At 38.1% G+C, this 23,537-nt stretch overlaps 1 pseudogene; it reads right to left on the bottom strand.

The window, feature by feature from the left end:
- The window catches only part of LOC104158071, a 27,694-nt pseudogene extending 10,198 nt beyond the window's left edge, over positions 1–17,496 (bottom strand).
- Positions 17,497–23,537: the final 6,041 nt, after the last annotated feature.

Here is a 23,537-nt window from a genome sequence, read left to right as displayed (position 1 = left end):
AAAGAGTGTGACTCAATTGTAACTTCTGGGATAGATCCTGTCACGAGCAATAACCCACCTCCTGCCCCACATGGCTTATGCTGGAATAGGTCATGGTGGCCAGACCAGACTCCCACCATCCCAGGAACAGATGCAGAAGTGAGCTGTGATGGAAGAAGCTTCCCCCTGCTCTGACACAGAAGAGGTTGAATAAATCCCAGTTCTGTTAAAGTAGATGATGCACGGTTCATACTGATTTCAGTGAAAGTTAAGACATTGAGTATCTTTTAGGACTGGCTCTTTGATTTGATCTTCTTCTTCACACTTTCCTCATCTTCCTTTAGCACAAGTGGCAGTAAAGAAAGATAGCCAGAACACCTTCCATTTTGTATTCTCCTGTCCTCCCTCCTCTCACGTTTTCTTTCAGCTGGGAGCACTGTTTATTCAGTTTAACCCTCCCATCCATCCCCATGCCTGAGCTCATGAAAGCAAGAGAGCAAGTGTCTGATCTCTCACATGTCTCTGTGAAGGCTATGAAATCACATTCATTTTAAGTTATTACTGAGGGTGAAGCTAGAGACTTTTGTGAAGCTTGCTTTTTTTTTTTTTTACAAGGGACATAGTTTGACAATATGAAAACTACATTTCTTATTGTAACTATGTATATATATATACACACGTATGTGTGTATGTATATATATATTTATACTTGTTGGGTTAAAGAGTAATGAAACCTCTGTATGGTGGCAGGGAGACACAAGAGAGAAAAAAAAAAGAGAGTAAAAAATAACACCACCTTAGTGCCATTGTATCTTAATAAAGGTGGTTTTCTCTCAGATAAAATGTAATACACCATAAAAATGAATAATGTCAAGATGGGACATGCCCATTTTTAAAAGTGCAGTTATTTTTAGCTCTGACATCAGCTATTCATTTTAAAGCAAGTGTCTGAACTCATTTGAGTGAAGAAAGTTATAAACATTTTGCTTTCTCAAGTTTTCTAAAGGAGCTTAAATAGCCGTATTATCTCCACTTGCTGCTGTCAGATTACCTGTGGGGTTGAGGAACATGGGCAGTTACAAGCATAAAAATCAGGTGAGAGACATAGAAAGGTAAGAGCGCAGGGTCTGTCTTCAGCAAAACTAGCAGCGTGATACTACTGATACCGTTTCTTTGACGTATCAAAAGCCAGCAGCATGGGGATAAGAGAGGCTAGACAAATGCCTCAGTAATGCAGACACAGAGAAATAAAAAAGAGGGTGTGGACAGAGAAAAGAAAGATGTTTCCTCAATCTTCATGTCACATTTTGCACAGTGCTTTACAAACACCAAAATGACCATGACCTCCTTTGCAGCAAGGTCTGTCAGAGAGTGGTGGCCCTGATGTAACCAAAATGAATGGCTTCTTTCAAACACTAACGATGGACACGGAGGCAGGGCATTGGGGCCAGCCCAGAGCCTGGACCACCAGGCAGGTGTGGGATGATGAGGCACGTCTGAGGTCAGGTCAGGAACATGAGTCAGGATCAAGTGTTGTCCCCTCAGACATTGCAATCTCTCCCTGAATGAGTCTTACAGTATAATCTTGCAGGACACTCTTAAAGAGCTCTTATTAAAAACCTCAAAACTCATTTTTTAATCTCAAAAAACTGAAATTCAGTGCCAGCTCTTGAGATCTGCAGACTAATTCAGTATTTTGTTCTCCATTTTAGAGTAGGAAAAAAGGGAAACTGCCAATAAAACCCCTTGGAGTTTGAGCATTTGAGTTAGAACTGCACCAAATTGACTCAGTCTTTGGAAGTCTTAAGGGAAATTAGAACTACGTGGACAAAACTTGTTCCTTCCCACATGTATAACTGAGCATTTTTCACTAAAAAGAAGACAAAGTAACACAGAAAACCTATTTCCTGTTCAACAAGCAGTTTAATGGTCAATCTGATTGGCAATTGAACATCATTCCCTATGTACTACAGTAGAAATGAAAGAAATCAACATTTAAATAACTTTTAAATAATTTTCCAAAATATTAAAAAATCAAAAGTAATTCTATATTCTGTGTTCCAGAGAGGAAATACCTTGATTTGCTTACAGATGTTCACAAATCACAGGATTTTGTTGTTCAGAAACCTGAAAGAAATATTAGCAAGCATAAACATTTAGTTTTCCATTGAAGTTCTTTTCTCCTAAAACACATTTTCAGACTTCTCTGACAGAATAGGAGGAAGGGGAATAAACTCTTCTCATTTCATTGTGAACCTAATTCAGCAAAGCATGTGAGCATATATTTGGGTCCAGAGAGAATTTAATTGCATGGCAAAAGCTGGGCATTTACTTAAAACCTTGTTCAAGTCAGCATGATCTGATTTCCAAGTACTGATCCCATCCTGGTTTTCTCTGAGTTCATAGGAAATGTAAAAATTACACAGAGGGCAAAACATGTCATCAAGTGTTCCCCCTTTATGCTAGAAGGATGTACAATGGTCAGCAATGCTTCCCAATTTAGACTCTGTCTTTGGTTATGGAGATATTCCTCTATTTGTTCTGGGACGCTATGCTCCCAACATAATGCAATCAGAGAGGGAATAAAGGGAAACAGAAAAATAATCCCTCAAATTAGTTTAATCCCATAATGTTTACTGACAGGAGTAGCCAGGCTTCCAAATATCCTGGTCAAGGAGAGTTCAAGAAGTTAAGAGAGTAAGAACAGAAGAATTTAACAAAAAAGTTGTCATTCATTGAGATTCCTGCTCACTGGGAGACTCAGAAACCAGGTCCAGCGCTACCAAAGTGGTGCACAGCATTAAAGAAGAAGTAAACTGTCATAAGCAAGACCTGCTATTGTTCATCTACCTGGAGTTCCCATGCATGCAGCAGTGCCTTTGGGGCAGGTGGACTCTGTTGTGTGGAGTTCCTTGCTAGTGACCAAAGTACAGACACAGCTTGTGTACTCTATGTGTATGATAGCTCTGTGTGTTAGCTTGACTTCTGCCAATTCTTATCAGTGTTCCATGTGTTCTGACGTAATTTGGTCACATGAACGTCCCTTAAATTCTTGTCTGGAGAGTAGATAAGAGACCTATAAGGAGCATTAGTTGAACATGAATAATTTTCACTGCAAATGACCACATCAACTCTTTCTCTGAAAGCTGTGGAAGAAGCCCAACAAGGAACCCAAAGAATATCTTTAAGAGCAAGAAAAATAAGAGCTAGACATTTGCTGCTTGCTTCTTCAGATTGACTGATACAAATACCCATTGTCATTATCAGTGTTCCCTCTAGTTTCCACAAATACAAAAGTGGCTTGTCAGAAAACAGTATATAATATATGCTGCCTAGCACATAGCACTTATACCGTGCTGCACAGCACATGGTACTTATAAGTATGTTGTGGTAGATATAGTCTCAAAGCTAAATTTTGTAATACCTGCTTGGGGAATTGTCACGTATTTTGTTACAGAAACTTTTTCCTAAGGAGAACCTTTATAATTAGGTCCTACTTGGCGAACTATGATCATTGTGTTTGAGAGACTCCTAGTCAATGAAGCAATTGACCCTTGCAATTCCTCTGTGAGTCAGTCTCAAGAATTAGTAGACCAGATTTTTTTTTATAGCTGAAGTCCAAATATCTGGTATAGGGGTGACATTGGACGCTCAAAGATTAAAAAGTATTTATTTGACAAAGTAAATAAACCTATTATCCATTTTTTTGCACATTTAACTATGTTGATACCCTAGAGGAGCAACCGTGCAATTGAGCCCAGTTACATGTTAACTTCATTCCCTGCCACTATAAGCCTCTATGGTAGGTTTGGGATATCCAATAGCAGGGCAAGATCAGGTTAAAGAAGCAAAAATTCACTTGGAAGCATTGTTCGCTTTTGCTGTGCTGTTTTTGTGCACAGTGTTGCAAACCCAGGATGTAATTAAACTTGTTTAGACAAATAAAATACTTAGTCTCTTTTTACTCAGAAGTAAAGATTAAGATTTTCAGCCTCAGCAAGAACTGAGCTAATAAGGAGTGTGCTTACTCTCTGTGTTCCTGGAGGCATTTCATCCTCCGCTCACGCACTTTCCATTTCACTTTTCATGTCACTAAAGAAATATTCAATGTCAGGGAGTTCAGCCAGAGATTATGGAGCTAAGGAGAGATTGCTCAGGCTCTTGTTGCAACTGCAGCTGTTTACAGGATCACTGCCATTGGTGGTCTCAGTGCCATGGCATTTCTGGCTTGGAGACTCAAATACAGAGATTTCCACATTAGTTCTCACAAAAGTTGTTGATTTCCCTCCTTTTTCCACAGCACCATTAATTTAATGACCTCAAAATCAACAGATCCTATTGTAAAATCTGTGAACAAGTGAATTTCTGAATTGTTAAGTTACTTACTGGGCATGATACTTAATTTCTCTCTTATGTTGGATTGATGCCTTACATCTAAACTGCTCCAAATATTTTAAAGCAAGTTATATTGAAACAAGCTTTACCAGGCAAGTTCTATTTATCGCAGACTCAAAAATTTGTTGTGGACTAACCTTCAGAGTATAAAGATCTGTAAAATCTAGGGAAACATCATACAACCAAAGCCACTATGTCCTGATCTTGTGATATTAACTAATTACTGTACCTCTTCTTTCTGCTTAGAAAGCTATGCTAACATTTTCAATTTTGACATTAACTTCCAGATTCAGCAAGCATTGAAATTACAATGAACTACACAACCTTTCCTTGTCATATCAATGCTTTCTACTGATTCAGAAAATTATTTTATTGTGTTGTACTTCCATTCTAATGTACATGTTCATAACCATACAAGGTAGAAACATGCTTTAAAAAAAGACAGGCTGGCTCCCTAAGCTGCTGATAGCTGCCACATTCTCCCTCTTACTATTATAGCACAGTTAGTTTACAATGTTTTTCAAAAGTTGTCTGACACAAAAGAGCTAAGAAAAAAAAAGCTCAGGTTTGAACTGGTGGGTAACACAGTCATGATATACTGTGTAATGTAATGCCCTCAGACTGGGGTCTATGGACAAAGTAGGAAATACTGGGGAAAAGAGGTTTTTAAAGCTGTAATATAATCAAATGGGAATTTGAATGCTGAATGTATTTTGCTTGAGATTGGACAAATACTAACAATGGGGATCGTGTGTTTCTTCAAGTCTCAAGTTTCCAATGGTACCATTCTGCATATATCAGGACACTAAGACTTCTGATCACTAATCTTCCTGAGGCAAATTAAACATCTTTCCTTGATCCTTTTTCTCAAGACATATTTAAATATTAAAGAACTCTATCTGGTAAAGACCTAATTCTATATGGCCCAAACGTATGTGCTGATGACTTGAACACTTCCAGCTCAAAGTTCACCTTAATACAAACACAGAATATGACAGATGATACTTTTAAACTTGACAAAGAATGATATTTAGCAATGGGGCTGAATAAAAGAATGACAATTCCTTAGGACTTTACAAAGTCCTCTTTCTTATTTCCCATCACACCTTTAGATCGTGATCTCCTGCAGTGTCATCTTCAGTCTTCCAACTTAGGATAGTGCAGAAACGTGTATTTTTTGTGCTACGTTTAACAACACTCATTGTTTACACCATACCAAGCATTCTCTGTCTCATCCTGCTGTTAGTCTACAGAGGCCAGGCAAACGTTTTCTGACTCTTAGCTTGACTCAAACTGCAGATAAAGTTTACAGACGTCTAGGAGTAGGCAAACACTTGACCTTCTCCTGCTTGTGTGGCTATCCTGATCCCTGACTCTGTCAGAATCAGTTTAATAGCCTGATAGCTGGCTGATACTTTCATTTATTTCAGCAGCTTGGGAACTGATTGCTTGTGTTTTGTGACAAAGACCAACAGCTTGTTGTAGTAATTTTTATGTAACCATGTCATATATTTATTTTTAGCAACTTAATTTTAAACTTCAGTACATTTGAAAGTTATCAGCCCCTTGTACTTCCCTGTAAGAAAAAAAAGTAATGGCCAAGGAACATTGAAAACAGGTGCCATAAATACATGTTTAAACAAGCCAACAAATTTAGTTATCCAATATACAGAAGGATGTTGATCAACACAAATGTTCTTGAAAATAAAATGTAATTACTTTACTAGTATATTCATGAAAGGGCTGTTAGTTTGCTACATCTTAGCACTTGTCAGCCTTCATATGTGTGTTTTGCTTATTTTTTGATTTATTTTTAACCACTTGAGTACCTAACTGCAGGAGCTTTAAGTTGATGCTGAATGTGTGTCTTTTGTTTTGAGAGCCCAGTGTTCACAAATGCATGGGAAAAGTCTTTGAAGCCCAGTGTAAGGAACACATCCTTACCCTCATTTAATAGTATCCTTCAGAAATGCTGGTCTTTGCCAACTACCTGCATGACTTCCAGTATCTCAACCCACAACACACAACAGCAGCTCTTTTTCCCTGCTAGATCGCAGCTGCACAGCGCTTTGGATAGAGTCAGCAAGCTTCAGTAGTGCTTTGGGGGAAAACTCTTGCAGAAAGTTAAACATTAGGTAGAAAGTGTAAGACAATCACTCATGACAAAGCAATGAAGTTCAGCCTGTTAATGGTCAAGACAAGCACAGCAACGATTCCTGAAGGTAAAACTGAAGAGTCACAAATACCTCTGGGTAAAAATTTTCAAACATGGAGGGAAAACTGGAAAATAGTGATGCAGAAAAGGTCCCTGGCTTCACTGCAGCTTGTCAGTTGGCTTGTAAAGGGAGCTTTAACACTCAGGGAAACTTCATCCACCCTAGCCCTGCTGGCTAAGTGTTAAGGAGTCTTCTTGCCAGCTGCAAAGCTTCAGCCTTGAAAACTGCCAACTGTAGGTGTCCTGAATGCCTCCCAGCCCACCTGCTGGTTGGCAATTAATGCTGAGAAAGAATTGATAATGTTGATACCCATGCAGTCTGTCAGAAATTTATAACACCCAACCATCATAAATTAGAAAGTAATTTTAATCTTGATTAATATATAGATATATTCTGATGGGGGAATATTTTGTCTGAATGTTACTGACCAACTGTAAGGTTTAAATAAACCAGTGTTAAATCAGAAGTTGAAGTTTATAAGACTTTAAAGTTGGCTTATACAAGTTAGACTTGCCTCAAAAGATTATAGCTCAATTTAAACCAATATAGCAAGAAGTAAATAACTGTAGCCAAGACTACAGAGCCATGCCTTCAAGTTGAGGTAAAGCATCTCAAATCTGTAGCTCACCTTATGGTGAGTACATATTGAGTTTGATCTGATGGGCTGGCAGTATTTTAATAGGAACATTCTGTTTCCCTTTCCTTTTTTTTGTTTTAACAGCACATTGCAGAATAATCTCTTAAAAGTAGATGCTATGAAGTGTACGTAGCAAATATTTTAAAATAGTATGCCCTTGTAGGAAGAAAAAAAAAACAAAGGTTGCAGAACTTGGATTCAATTGAGGCAATTTTGTGCTATCTGCAAGCAGCTTCTTTCACAGCTGGGCCCAGACCTCAGGTTGAGTACTGAAGGGCCATTTACAAGAAGTTTTGCTTTTGAAGAAGCAAGTGTCACCAGCTTTTTGTTTGTTTGCTTGTTTTTTTCCAATTGGTTTTTATAATTCAGGATTTAATATTTTGGTAACTTGTACATCCATATGGACACTGACTTTGAGCTTTGCCCTGGTATTCCTGGAAAGTCAAAGCTTGAACACTAGGCTTAAGTTCTGTGAGAAAAGAATTTTTATTATGTGGGAACACAGGCTATTTTAATGCTTTCATTTAAGTTCAAGAGCAGGTTAAATGAATAGAATTAATTCATATGTCACCATTTGGGGCTATGAGGCTGACATATATAAGACCTGCCATACTGGATAAGACCAAAAGTTCAGCTAGCTCAGCAACCCATCTCTCACAGAAGCCCATATAGCTGCTTAGTGAAAGAGTAGAAGACACCAGGCATGTGCTGAGTAATTCTTTCTCTGGTTATATATTCCCAGCTTTTGGCAGTCAGCTATTTAGGGACTTCCTGAGCCAGCGAATACATGGAGACCAGAAAGTTTAATAGCCATGAATGGAAGTGTTTTCCATCCAGTTGTCTAATCCCTTTTAATCCTATTTACATTTTCAGCTTCCAAAGTCCGCTCATGCAGTGAGTTCTACAATTAGTGTGTTGCTAAAAATACTTCTCTTTTGCTTCAATTTACATCTTTTACCTAATAATTTTACTGGCTTCTCATAAGTACTTGTGCTGGAAGGAAGGGCAAATATTCTATCTCTGTATGATAGTTGTTCCCTCTTTACCTCCTGCGTACAGTTCATGATTTTGTAGACCTCTATCATATTTGTCTTCTTTTTTCTTTTCCAAGATAAAATCTCCATCTGACGTATATTAATGGATCTTGTTTCATATAGCTAAATACCCTCTCTTTCTTGTCTTGGTTAATTTGTTCTTTTCTAATTAGCAGGAGGGATGAGAACTACATACTGAATAAGTTCTGTAAGCTTACTATGTATTTACCCATCAGAATTATATTCTGTTTCTGTTTTGTTCCTTTCCAAATAATTCCCAGTACAGTCTGTCATTGCCATTTTGACTGTCACTGAGTCAGTGAATTTAAAAAACATCTTCTCAGCTGAATCTAAGTGTTTATTTTTTTTTCTGTGCATTCAAGGTACTAAATACATTTCAGTCTGACTTCTGGGACATGTACACAGCTTATCTCCAGTGACAAACACAAATTTTACTCTGTAATTTTGGTATCAGTAAACTTGTCTTAAATATATCTAATCTTTTCTAAGGGTAAAATTTCTGCAAGGATATGAAATGTAAAATATGTTTATGGAAGAACTGAATTCATAAACTGTAAATTAGATTCATATGTTATAAGAATTTTACTTAGAAAGTGCTAGAGGTATATGCCCCAAACAGCATAGAGCATTTGGCACAAACATCTTTCAAAATGTATCTTCTGAAACAAGCTTTTCATTGGCTCCTATTAAGACTCTTTCACTGCTATGAAATAGGTTTTAAAACCTTTTAGTATTGCTCAATATAATGAAATGCTATCTATGAGTCAAATATATTACTTCAATGTACTTTTCAGTTGAGTTACAGAAATATATTCTAAGATATAAGGTCCAGTTGAACGGATTTTACAGGGCCAAAGAAGAGCTAGTTGTGTGTCATCATTACAGGAATTTGCTATATAGTTTTGCAGTTCTCCAGAAATCTGTAATAATTCACATTCAGTAAGATGAAGTGCAACAAACTACTAACACCTCCTTTACAAAAAGTGGCAATAAGAGATAGAACAGATAATGTGGCATTATTAAACAGCCTGACCACAAAAGGACCACAATTTTTAAGTCCTCTTCTGCTTACTGTAAGTGTAGAGATGTACGGAAATGAGGGCTGGGAAGGGCTTGGAAAAGCACGATATGGTCAGTTTGGGCTGCAGCTTGTCCAAGGAGAGTCAGTTCTGAGATGTATTTTGTAGTTTAACAGTAATGTGATGGTTTAGCCCAGAGTAAGTACACTGAAGAGATTCAGCATGCTTCCCTGCAGTTGTTGATTCATCCAATTAAGTGTGCTATGCAACTCAGCCACATATGAGGGGACATACATTTCACTTTCTGTGCTTTAAATTACAGATGTTTTAATAGAGAATTCACAAAATGACAATTTCAAACTTTTCAACATTGTGTGCAAAAAAAAAATAAATTTAAGTGATTAACAGCAATTCAGAGTGCTTTGATGTACTAATGTGTTCATTTTTAAGTCTCCATGTTTTCCTTCCTCATGATTTCACTAAGCAATTTAATGAAAAACATTTTTCTGAGAAAATAACTTCATGTTCTGGAATAAAGTTCCACTGAAAAGTCAGGAGTTAAAACATAGATTTCTGTGAAATATAAGAGATTAGAAAGAATGAAAGAAAAAAAAAAATATTTTGATGTGAAGGCAAATGACTAATCCTTTTTAGATTAGCACATGTTTAAGTATCTTTTGTAACTCCAGTCCTAATGCTGCTTTTAAAAACAATTAAATGTAAGAAAATCAAACAGGCCAACAAACTGATCTATTGCCTTTTCAGGGCGGGGTAAACTTCCCCAAAACTCTAATTTATGAAAATGTTAAAGACCTTGAAAGACTGCATAGTTTAATCTACAGAATGGGTGACAAGAGAGCTCAGATGAGCAAGGAAAGGGGTGAGTGGGCAGAAGACTGTTTTGGACTCCTCTGGTGAGAAGGAGCAGTGGTTTTACAACAAACAGATGCTACTGATTCAGGAGAGTGAGAGCTAGGGAATATCACCTTTTGAAATGTTAAGGTTGCATGAACTGCTCCTGTGGAAAGAAACAAGGTAAATTGTTCTTCTTTCCCTGGTTGTCACACTCACAGAAGCGGAGAGGGACTGGCAGGTGAGAGGGAGCAGACAGCTGCTGGGTTGTAGTTGCAGGTAGAATACCTTTCCTCAGACAACCTGTGGTACTTCTGTAGCCAGCCTGATATCTCACATTGTTTTGTTAGGCTCCTGATGAAATTATGTAGAAAATGATGTGCTGAAGAATAGTGCCCTAGGTTGCACTGTTATCAAGAACTGAAATGATTTAGGCTGTGTCTTATCAAGTTTTCTTGGGAACAGTGTTCTCATCATGAAAGGTCTACAAGTCTATGCAAGCAAATGAGTGCGCTGTTAGGTCTGTTGATAAGTTCTTTTCCTTGCAATTGCAAATATAAAAGAAGATTGAATGAAGCTAGGTGACTTTGGAAATAAAGGTGTTTGAAAGCTGTCCCCTTTATTTGAAAGACTATCATCTTTTTTTGTTATGTACTGTTACTGAAATATCAGCAATAACAGCTCTCCCTGTAAGGTTTAACCTCATGTACTCTGTACTTCTGTGGTCACGCCTGTGCGTGTTCCTCACAGGGATAGCGTTTCCTACATGGCCACCTTCCCGGCTAGTGAGAACTGTGGGAGAGCAGAGTCAAGCTGAGCTTTCTCTCTTCTATTTCAGTGGTGCTACTTATCTTCCCAAATGGTATTAAATTAGAGTTACATTACCTTTGGGGTCACTAAGCTGGAAAAGGAATGTCTAAAAGGTGATTTATTAAGAAGGTGAAGCTCTTCTCTAATGTAGTATTTTGTTGGGTATTGTGAAGACTTGGGATGGTATCACTTATCACCAGTGTATAGGTAGACAATAGAAGCATTATTCCTTTGATGATGAAGTGTTAAAATGTCCTCTTTAGTTTTTCTTTTCCTGCCTTCTTTTTTGCTGTTATTGTTTTTTTTCCCCATTCATCCTCCTTTCCTGTCCTGCCTCCCTAAACAGGGCCATTGAGATAACAGTGTGTCTAAAATAAACACAGCATCCTCTGTGAATTTTTATTACTGTGATCAGTTTAAGCCATGACACTAGTAGGTAGTAGATGAAAAATCACTAGCAGAGTAGACTTTTTTTTCATTTCTTTGTTTTTCTAGTTTACTTCTTAAATAAAAGCAATGAGAGTCATATAGAGATTGTCTTACACTTGGTGAACTTGATTTAAAAACACATTGTGTAATGCCTCACTTCCCAAGAGGCAGGAAGGATTCACTCTGTACAATTAAGATGTGTTATTACTTTGTTGTTCCCTTCTACTTCCTCTCTCCTTCCTCCCTGTTCCTCCTCTTCTTTTTCTTACTACAGTAGTGGTTACAGCCTGCTTTGGCCTAATGCAGAAAGAATATTTTTCTCTAACTTTAATTATGTTATTTCTGCAGCATTCAGTTAAATTATTTTTCTTGTTAATTTAGCAAGAAAACCATTTATCAACGGTTCTTTATACTTGTGTATGTTTCTCAGCTTAACTTTGAATTTTAAAAGGCAGTTGCTTTTAAAGCTGACTCTGCAACAACTATATACTGAGATACCATGTTTTCATATTTGCAGCTTCCTTTAAAATGAAGAAGGAACATGATTCAAAGCTGTTGGTGCAACTTGTTTTTTCACTCTTGTGGACCTTTAAGGAATAACTGACATATCCATCAAAACTCTATCGATGACTGGTTTTGCAAACCACTGCAGCATGTCAGTGGTCAGTCTAATACTCTCTTTCCTAGGAGACCTGTGAATAGAGCATTGATCCTTAACCTACCTTAATATTTCAGAAGAAATAATGTAATATTAAGAAAATACGAATTCTAACAGTGTGTCCTAGGGAGAACACTCTGAGGAAGCCAGGGCATGAGTATTACTAAAATAGGTGTAGCTCCTCAGATTCTCTTTCAGTACTAATAGATAATGAATAGCTATCATTATGTTGTATTTGAAGGGACAGTAGATTTTTATTGTATACATTCAACATGAAAACTCTGAATTTCATCAGCTAGCAACAAGCGTAACAAGACATTTAACTGGAGACATGCTGTCTGAACTGTGATAGGGCAGGAGAACTTACCTGTTTAGTGTTGTTGTGCTCCTTTCTCTGGGAGAAGAGAGTAGAATAGATTTATTTAAAGAAAAAAAATGCATGTATATAAACCAAGTAGCAATTATTATCATGTCTTTCCAGGTTATTTTGTAAAATTGATTTGGTTATCTTATAGGAAATAGGAGAAAGGAAGAAAAGGGTGTACGTATTGGATGTAAGAAAAGGGAACAAAACTGTATACCTGTTGCATGTGTAGGTTTTGGATTTTTTCTCTTCTCCAGGATTTTGCATAAATGAGACAGAAATATATCATTCTTGTGGAATTCTTTCTTGCATGTTCTGTACAGAAGAGTAATTACTTCTTTTTCTGCAGCTTCACTGGAACATTGTGATTTTATTTTCTTTTTCTTATTATTTTCTTTTTTTTTTTTTATTTTTGCCAGAAATGCAAGGAGTCTTTGGCAGTTAAACTAATTTCAAAAGGATATGCACAACCTGTAAGTGAATTTATTCAATCTGAAAGTCAGGACCTCTGCAAGCCAAATCCTTAAACAGAACATGTGCTCATCCAAAGTGCACACAAGTAATTAAACTCAACCCGAATTTTCTTAAATGTAATTGAATTTCATGGTGCGTAGAGTATTGTGAAGTTACCTACCAGGGGTTTCAATAAGCTTTGGCAGCATTAGAGACAGCATGTTTATACCATCACAGTGGGAAGTTTAAAAAGTCAGTGATTCCCTAAATGCTAAAATATGTACCAAGATTTTTTAGGTTTCTTTTGAACAGTCGGTTCACATCTCTACACAAATCCCCTTGATGCAGCTATGCTTTTTTCAGTATGTTCTGTTTGCTAAAGGGAAAAAAGTCACAATTTTGCTTCCGTAGAGTGGTATTCTGCTTGCAACTGGTCTCATCAGCAGGTGAGAATTCTTCATGGATTTAAATGTCCTTTTTCCTGCTGACTCTGGATTTGTGACTGTTCTTCAAGAATCACTTAAAAGCTGAACATTTTGTGGCCTAGATTGTGTTAATGAACTCTTGTAGGTGAAAAAAACATGCAAAGGAACGTTTCATCTTTTGCTTTTACAATAGTGTCATAGCTGCAAGGCTTACAAATGCTTGACACAAAATACACGTGCTTGGGAGTATGTTTATTTGTTGCAATGGTTTTTAAGATGCTGTATTCTCCATGGTTCTTTTAATTCCCCTTACCTCACCATCCCACCATGGTAGACTGTGGTAGTTCTACTTCAGAAGTAAAGCCTCATCTGCCTTTCACATCTGTCTGGAAAAATACCTCTGTGTCCTAATGTGAGAAAAGAAGATTACTAGCTTCTACTTCCACTGCAAATAGTAGTGATTTTTAGGCAACTTTTGCTGCAGGCTTGAGTGCATGTGATTTGCACATCATAGCACATAGAAGATCAAGAGTAATAGAATGTGAAATATGGCGATACAGCTAACATGTCAAACCTCATGCCCAATTCATTAATAATTTTCAAGCTGTTATTTATGTCCAAGTATAACAATACTACAGATCAGATTGAGCTTTCAAACTGGAAAACTATGGAAAAAATAGGAATAAGAATGGCTGAACATATTAAATCAATATTAGCAATATCTGAAGTTGTAGATATTTCTCACATCTGTGACAACTCAAAGCATTACTTCAGCTAGTACTCACTCCTTCCTAGTGGTGGATTATATGAAACTAGAGCATGATGTTTGTCCAGGAAAAGCACAAAGTACTGTCATCTATAAGAGGGCAATGTATACTTGTTTTGAAGGGTGTTGCTGTGATAAAACAAGATTTCACACGTGGAGGGTGTTGAGTATACATTTTTTGAGCTTAAAATTGGTTTCCTCATGTTCACCATCAACTAGGAGTGAGGAAAACATTAATAAGAATGATAAAACGTAAGAAAATCTAGGCAGCTGAAGAAAATCCCCCTACACTGATATCTGTGAGAGACTGCTGGACCTTGGCAAGACACAATAGAGCAATTGTACCCTCACAGTGCCATTTGCAGCACAAAGATGCTTGGTATACTTCACATGGTACCTGCTTTACAGCTTGCATACTGACGATTTTTCACAGGCTATGGAAAGATTTGAAAACGGACTTTTTTTTGAGGGGGGGGAGGAAGAAACAACAGTTCCTAAAAGAAACTCTTTCATTTCAAGGCTAAAGCAGAGAACGTCAGTTATCTAAACTATTAAAATTTAATCCAGACTTCTTAGACTGTTTCCTATCAGTAGGAAAAGTTCCCTTGTTCCCTCAGTCAGTGTGTGAACTTGAGGCAGTAATTCTGAAAACAGGTAACCTTTATGTACCACAAGTACCTGTAGAGAAAAGCAGGGCTGAAGCTCCTAGAGGGAAGGCAAGGAAATTCAAAATTTACTTCTTAATACAGAAGTACAGGAATTGCAGGTTATACTATTTTAGACATTTTCTCAGTCAACTTCTTGTGATTTCTGTCATATGATAATGACAAAAACCTATTGTCCTGCAACCAGTGTGGCTTGTCCAGGTGAAACAGTAATCAAAATCTGTTTCCAATTTGTCTGCAGGATCGTATCTACACAATGTTTATACTACTTTTCTCTTCTTTTCTTCTGTTCAAGGTAGACAGCTTTTTTTTTTTTTTTTTCCTTCCTCTCTATCATTAGTTTATTCAGCTCCTGTTTTGGAGTTGTCCCAAGATTTTGTTCATGAAGCATTCTTCATCTCTTGCATAGGAACACAAATATATAAATACTCTGTTGGGAAATTTCCTCATGCAGTTGTGCTCAGAACAGGAGTGTTTTTATTGCTTCTCCTTCAGAATGATCTATAGGTTTTTTTTTAAATTCCTCTTTGCCTCTAGAATAAACACAGTAACCTCAGTCTTATAGGTAAGGGGAATATATTTCACACAGAATACTGAAAATTTGGAATTTAAAAAATAATAAAGGTTAGTAATCACAAAATAGTAAATAGGTTTTTTTAATGGTTTAGGTGTTTGGAATTAAATAACTGTGTTCAACAGCGGCATTGTTTCCTTAAGATTTTAATGGTCACAAATGGAACGAGTCCTTGGTCCTCAGAATAGAATTGGTGGTTCTGCATTTTCATTTTGTCCTGGTTTCGACTTGGATAGAGTTAATTTTCTTCCTAGTAGCTGCTACAGTGCTGTGTTTCGGATTTAGTATGAGAATAATGTTGATGAACTAAATGATGAACTAATGATGAAGAGCTAAAACTGATGTTTTAGTTGTCGTTAAGTAGCACTTACCCTAAGCCAGGACTTTTCAGTTTCCCAAGCTCTGCCAGCAAGGAGGTGCGCAAGAAGCTGGGAGGGAGCACAGCCAGGACAGCTGACCCAAACTAGCCAAAGGGATATTCCATGCCATAGAGCATCTTGCCCAGTATATGATAATAGTGCTTTTTAAATGAAATATTTCCAGATGTCATACCAGTAGTAATGAAACAATCATTACAATCCCCAGGCAAATTAAATAATGCTCAGAGAAAGTCAAGCATAACCTGGTTAAAACCAATGCACTCCAAGACATTTGCTAATATTCAAATCCTCCTTTAGGTCCCACAGTTGAGACAGTTAGTATGTCCTGTGGGGTCCTGGAAATGAGATTCAGAATTATCAAGTGTGTTTTTTAAAATGTTGGGAGCAAAACTATTAAAGTAACTTTAGAACTTTGACTTTTAGGAACCTTTTCAAAAAGTAACTTGTATGCTTGTGAATCAGTCTCCCTGAAAGCAAATGTATCTTAGCTTCTAAGTGAAGTACACGAATGGAAGTCACCTGGACATCGTGGGCCATCCAGTAACAGGTGCACATATTGCTGTACACTTCCCCCGCCACACATATAAATTACATCATCTGAGTGTAACTCGGCAGAAGAAGAAACTGTTCCACCCCTGTGAAACAAAAAAGCAGTGAGAAATGTTTCAATCTCCAGAAACATCTGTCTATCTCATGCAGTTTTTGTAGACTTGATCTTCCTCAGTGACTTCAGTAAACCCTAATGCTCAAATCTTCTCTTACTCTGGAAATGCAATTTAGGATTACACCCTGTGCATTGCACCTCAATAACTGAGTTTTCTCCAACTTGCTGCTTTGTTCTTCTCTCCAGTTTTAAACACCCAAACAGGCCAGGTTAAATCAACAAGGTAAATAACTGCTAAAACATTTCACTTGCAACATTTACAATTCTTTTCTGTTTCTGAAGTGAACTCAGTGTTAGCTTGGGGAATCTGTTGTTAGCCTGCTGCGGCTGTTTGGTGTGCATTGGCCACAGAAGCTCTGCCCATCTGCAAAGAGTTTTTCTTGAAACTTGTTAATCTCTGGATGCCACAGCCATGATCACTGAAGTAAGGTTAGGAAGCAAACATCAGAGGCTTTATGCTGTATAACATCTTGCAAAGAAGTTCGTTGTTATTGTTGAAAGGACTTTTTTGCATGTGTTTGAAAAATATGTGATCTACTTAGGTACGCCAGTCTACATGGCTTCCTGCCACATCAGAGATCAGCTGACAGAATACCAGTGGATTATGAAGGCTTTGTAGAGAGGCAGGAAGATCCAAGATAGTGCTTTCATGTAGGATCTGACAAGTTACACACACTATATGTTATGTAATAGTAAAGAACAACAAATATTCTTAAGAAATCTCAAAATAGCCTAAGATTTCACAAAGAACAGAAATGTTTTCTTTTGGTTTAGTAGGTTCTCCTAGACAATGGGAGTCTTTATGCCCTCACAAACTACTATAATAAATTATAAAAGCATCTAATGTAATTGCACACATACTTGCTATCTGCAGAAAGCCACTAATTTATCGTAATTGGGACTGAGCTGGGGATCATCAGGACAAATAATAGTAGGAGTCTTCATGGTATAAGGCAAAGACAAATTCCTATACCTCAGAGCTGTAGAAAAATACCTTGTGACTCAGGAATAAAAGATATGACTTTCCTCACCTCGAGTGGAGTTAGTGCTAGACTGCCTATGATGTGATTCTGCAACTTGGCAGAGGGTAGGAAATGGCAGTGTCACAGGTGGAGTTTCCAGGAGATGCTCTGCATCATCCAGGAATTTCGTCATGGGGGATCCCTGGTGCAAAACAGGAATGGCTTATTGGTATCAGGTTCAGAAATAGTAAGGCAACATAATACATCTTCCTCCATGATAAACTTTCTCCAAACGGAAGGAAAAGCACTGTGTCGCTTGTCTACACCCTGGGCTAATAGATCATGTGATCTTTTCTCAGTGTCTACTTCTTCCAAGCCATAAACAGAAACTGGACAAAACATGAGCCATTAGGCATGAAGAAAATAACTTTTTCACAAAGCAGGCATGTCCAGCATGTGATTCTTTCTTGTATTGTATACACTTAATATTGCTATAATGGATTTTTTTTTTCTTGAATGCCAGTGTTAGAGCTCATTCCCTCTGTTGCTGGATGTGCTCTGGCTGGTAACTTTGCCATTTGTTGCTATGGAAATTGATGCCAGAGGTTGCAGGCCTAGTAACAGTGTGCTGGGTAAATCACTTAGTGGAACATGACATTGTCAGACATCCATTATCTTTCATTTATACCAGTTTAATTTTCTCTCTTACTTTTCTGGACTGCTACCACTTACTGATTCATAGCCCTGGTACAATGGGCATTTTCTGATGTACTGTGGCTTTATTGCAAACCTTTACCCCTGTATTATCCAGATGCTTGTTACTCAGATTTAAAATAAGCAGAGATCACAAGGAATGGGCTCACAACCTCTGTGAATTCATGAGCTTTGTATCAGCTTAATTTTCTTAGAAATCTGTAGGAAGTTGGTAGACATACTCCAGGAGAGTAGGTAACTAATGTGTGTTGTTTATGTCATGTAAACTAGGTTAGGTTATGGTAGTGATTACATTAATAGAGAAATTTAATTCAAATTTTCAATTGCCCTTCAATTCCATGTATAATACAATAAAAGAAGGCTAAAGGTTAGCGATAATGGTGTACGGTACCAGGAAAAAAAAAGGCATGGGCTTTTAAGTTCAACAGACAAAATTGTAAGTGATATTTGAAGATGCATCCTGTTTACTGCGAAGTGGAAAAAAATCTGAACTGGAGAAACAATAGACGTGAATGATTTTAATAACATTTGTATCTCTGCTGTTGAGAGAAGAACCAACTTTTTTTTTAGTAGAAGCTAGAAAGCTGTCCTTAGATGTGCAAGAGATCTGAGAAGGGTTTTTAATGAACCAGGAACTTTTCTTTTTGCTCCTTTCCTTGTTCATGCTTCCATCTTCAAGGCCATGTTCTCTGTGGGGAAAAGTGCTGGAGTGACACTAAAATAAGCTCTTCTGATGTGCTTCACAGATAAGGATCTGACCGCTATTAATCTTCTGACTTCAAAACAAGAAGCAACTACACCTGCTGTCAGCTAGCAAGTACAAAGGCATGGCGTTAGCTGTAGTACAGAATTTCCTGGACTCAGAAGAAAATACAGGAAAATACTTGCACAGTATATTGGTAAGCACTTATACATTGCTGGTGTCTGCTTCTAGGTACCAAGCAGTAACTAATATAACTTTACTGCACTAGTCCACCACTGTATCACCTCTGGAATAACGATTTTTTTTAAAATTTGCATGATAATTCATGTTCAGTATTTCTTTATGATATATATCAACTTCATATCAAGCCCCTAATATCATGAGTAATTACAGGGCTCATTAATTAGAATATATATAGAAATACTAGCTCAGACTTAAGATCTATCTAGTTCAATATCCTGTCTCAAACCTTGAGATTTGAAGGTATTAATGGTATATTGGTAGATAAAATAAGCTTTTGGTCATACTCTAATTACCTGATAGAGAAGGGTCTAAGACTTGAAAATTATTCATTATCCTTTTGGTAAGGGCAAGAGATCTTTGACAGCAGGCTGGCCAGCTTGGTGAGGCAGGCTTTAAACTGAAGGACTTGGGGGAGTGGGATCCAAAGTGGCAACGCTCACGTCATTGCAACCAACTGGGTAATAAGCCAGGCCAATCAGAGCAACAACAAATGTTCCTTAGCAGCCTCCTAAGATGAGAAACAGAAGACCAACCACCTCTAGTGTATATATAACAATGCATGCAGCCCAGGGAACAAACAGGAGGAACTGGGGCTCCATGCTCAGTCAGGAAGTTATGATATTATAGGAATAACTGAAACATGGTGGGACAACTGACATGACTGGAGGATCATGATGGATGTCTACAGTCTGTTTCCTCAAGACATGCAGGGAAGAAAAGGAGAAGGAGTGGCACTTTATGTTAAGGAGAACCTTGAATATATAGAAGTCAACTTTGGCAATTGTAGAAGCCCTATTGGATACCTCTGGGTCAAGATCAGAGGGGTCATCTCCAAGAGGGATCTTACAGTAGACATCTACTACTGACCTCGAAGGTTGAAGATGAGAAGGTCAATGAAGCAATATTTGGGTCACTTAAGCAAGCTTCGAGTCAACAGACCCTGCTTCTTATGGGTGACTTGAACTACCTAGACATTTGTTGGAAGAGCAATACAGCAGCTCATATGTTAGCCATCAAGTTCCTGGTATGCCTAGAGGACTGCTTCCTCATACAAATGTCAGATGTGCCAACCAGGAAGGCCTGGTGTGCCACTGATGGACTTACTACTCATAAACCAAGAAAACCTACTTTGTAGTATCTCAGTGATAGCCTTGGCTGCAGCGATCACTATATTGTGGAGTTTGGGATCTTGCTGAGCACGCTGAAAGTTAGTACTAAGACAAAGGTTTTAGATTTTAGAAGAGCAAACTTCAGCTCGGTCAGAGCTCAGCTGGAAGGATTTCCATGGGAATCTTCCACAGAGCATAAAGCAGCTACCAAGTCCTGGAAACACAAAATCAGCTCATCCCCTTTAAAGGTAAGCAAAGTAGGCAGAGTAAGAGACCCCTTTGGCTTAACTGCAAGCTTCTGAGTCTGCTCAAAACCAAAAAAGAAGCGTACCAGAGATGGAAAAGCGGATGAATACCTGTTGAGCACTACAAAGGCGTTGCCAGGGCATGTAGAGATGCAGTTAGAAAAGCAAAAACTCAGCTCAAATTAAAATTGGTCAGAGACGTCAAAAACTACAGGAAAGTGTTCTTCAGGTACGTAAACAATAAACAGAAACAGAAGGAAAATATTGGCCCACAGTTAAATGGGAGAGGTGAATTAGCCACCAACAATAACGAAAAGACAGAAGTTTTCAATGCTTTCTCCACCTCTGTCTTTACCAGCACTGTTGGGCCCCAGGTCTTGGGAACAAAAATCCAGATTGTTGCAAACACAGACCCAGCATCAGTGAAGGAAGACTTGATATGTGAACTATTACAGGAGCTTGACTCCTACAAATTGATAGGCCCTGACAATATCCCCCTGAGGGTGTTAAGAGAGCTAACTGATGTCATTGCGAGGCCACTTTTCATAATCTTTGAGAAGACCTGGAGATTGGGGGATGTCCCAGAAGCCTGGAAGAAGGCTAATGTCACCCCCATCTACAAGAAGGGCTTAAAGGAGGATCCAGGAAATTATAAACCTGTCTGTCTGACTTCAGTCCCTGGAAAAGTTATGGAATGAATCCTCCTGGGGGCTATCACAAGTCAAATGAAGCACGTGATTGGGAAAAGCCAGCATGAATTCACCAAGGGTAAATCGTGCTTGAGAAACCTGATCATCTTCTACGACAATGTAACCTGCTCTGTTGATGTGGAGCGAACAGTGGACATTGTCTACCTGGATTTCTCAAGGCTTTCAGTACAGTTTTCCACAGCCACCTCCTAGAGAAACTGATGTGTTACTGTCTAGACAAGTGCTCTGTGTGGTGGGTGGGGAGCTAGCTGACAGGCCACACCCAGAGCGTAGTGGTAAATAGCTCCTTTTCAAACTGGAAACCTGTCAAAAGTGGAGCTCCCTGGGATAAATATTGGGCCCAATGCTGTTTAATATCTTCATAAGTGATCTGGATGATGGGATCAAGTGTACGCTGATGAAGTTTGCCAATTATACCAAACTGAGTCGGGAAGTGGACACTTCGGAAGGGAAAGCTACACTGCAGGAAAACCTGGATAGGTTGGAAGACTGGTCTAACAAGAACCTTATGAAATTCAACGAAGACAAAAGTAAGATCTTGCAGTTTGGAAAATATAATCCAGGAGTGCAGCACAGGCTGGGATCTACCTGGCTGGTAAGCAGCTCTTTGGAAAGGGATCTGGGCGTCCTGGCAGGCAACAAGCTCATTATGAGTGAACAGTGTACTGCTGTAGCAAAGAAAGTCAACAGCATACTGGGTTGCATCAACAAGGGCACCACCAGCAGAGATGAAGTCATCATTATCCTACTCTACTCGATGCTTGTCAGGCCTTACCTGAAATATTGTGTTCACTTTTGATTCCAACTATACAAAAAAAGATGCGGACAGGCTGGAGAGGGTCCAGAGAAGGGCCACAGAGATGATCAAAGGACTGAGAAGCCTGCCATACGAGGAAAGAAGGAGAGAACTGGGTTCATTCAGCCTTGAGAAAAGAAGGCTTAGCGGAGACCTTATCACTATGTTCCAGTATTGAAAGGGTGGCTACAAAGAAGATGAGAACTCCCTTTTTACAAGGAGTCACATGGCAAATGAGGGGTAATGGGTACAAGTTACTCCTGGGGATATTCTGACTGGACACTAGTGGAAAATTTTTCACAATGAGAACAATCAGCCATTGGAGTAATCTCCCCAGGGAGGTGGTGGATTCCCCAACATTGGACTATTTTAAGATTCAGCTGGACAGGGTGCTAGGCTGTCTTGTCTAGACCATGCTTTTGCCAAGAAAGGTTGGATCAGATCAGCCTTGAGGTCCCTTCCAACCTGATATTCTATGATTCTTTTATAAATGCCTCGGCTCCCAATTACCCCAAATCTGGCTATTACTTATATTCTAATAGAACCAGATTTTGCTGAAAAAAGTTTTGGGGGTCAACAATGGGAATCTGATAAAAAAATCTAGCAAATAGGTTTGATAAAATGAATCAAGGAAAAATATTTTACCAAGATGATACACTTCAGTTCTTGAAATAAAATGCTTCATGTTTTCAACTAAAATCAGTTATCTGAGACAAACTTTGCAACAACTTCATGAAGTAACCATAAAAATAATGTGAATGAAATGTTCTCTCACCAAATTTTTGCTTAGTAAAGATCCCAAAATAATACTGCAGTTCTGCCGTGAATATAGGCTGAAACTAACTTGATAATGCAAGAAGTATTGAAATATCTGCTTCTTGACTATGTTATACTTTTTAAAACAAACAACAACAAACCACTTTTATTAATTTAATATTTGAATTACCAACCTTTTACTTTTCTTGGATGTGTTTTTGTTCTGCTGTTAAAGAGAAAGGAAAACAGAGGCCTCAGATTTACCTTACAAATGTCAATGGATGCTTCTTTTATCAGAAACACTGTTTGCCAGTTAGGACCTTTTTTGTCCATTCGATTCAAGGAAACAAGAAAGAAGACATTACTAAAATCCTACAGATTACAATATAGCCATAAAGCAAAAGAAACACATGAGTCCTGAAAGAATGATAAAGTGAAAAATGAGGTGATAAGCAGTAGTCAGATGGATGGGCTGCTTATCTTGGTTGTTTGTAGAAGTAGGTATTGGAGCTCTGTTTTCCTGTAGACTTAATACAAAGACAAGTTTTAGTGTTAAAACTGGAAGTAATCACTGATGTATCTTTATAATGATAACTCTCAAGCATGTGTCGAGAATTCAAAACGGAGGATGGAGTTTGATTATAGCATTTTGTTATGGAAGATGACATAACTAAAAATTATCAAGAGTTTCTGCCCAGACTTCCTGCTTTGTTCTAAACTAGAAGGGGAAGAGTAGATGTTAGCAAAGCTATGGTTGAAACAGTGTTGTACAATGAGAAATAAGGATGAAAGAGGCAATGGTGTTGAAGAATTAAGCTTGTGGAGATTCACCTACTGCAGTAGCTGTCAGTCTCTTTTATTCAGCATTGAGCAGTGCGGTCCCTTGCTCCTCCAAAACTTTACTGATTCTGCTGAAAAATGTGGTTTTGACTAAATAAACATGCTTCCTACTGGTGGT

Source organism: Cariama cristata, unplaced genomic scaffold, assembly GCF_000690535.1.
Source record: "Cariama cristata isolate BGI_N322 unplaced genomic scaffold, ASM69053v1 scaffold10102, whole genome shotgun sequence".
Taxonomy (NCBI): domain Eukaryota; kingdom Metazoa; phylum Chordata; class Aves; order Cariamiformes; family Cariamidae; genus Cariama; species Cariama cristata.
This window is presented reverse-complemented; position numbering and strand designations above follow the sequence as displayed.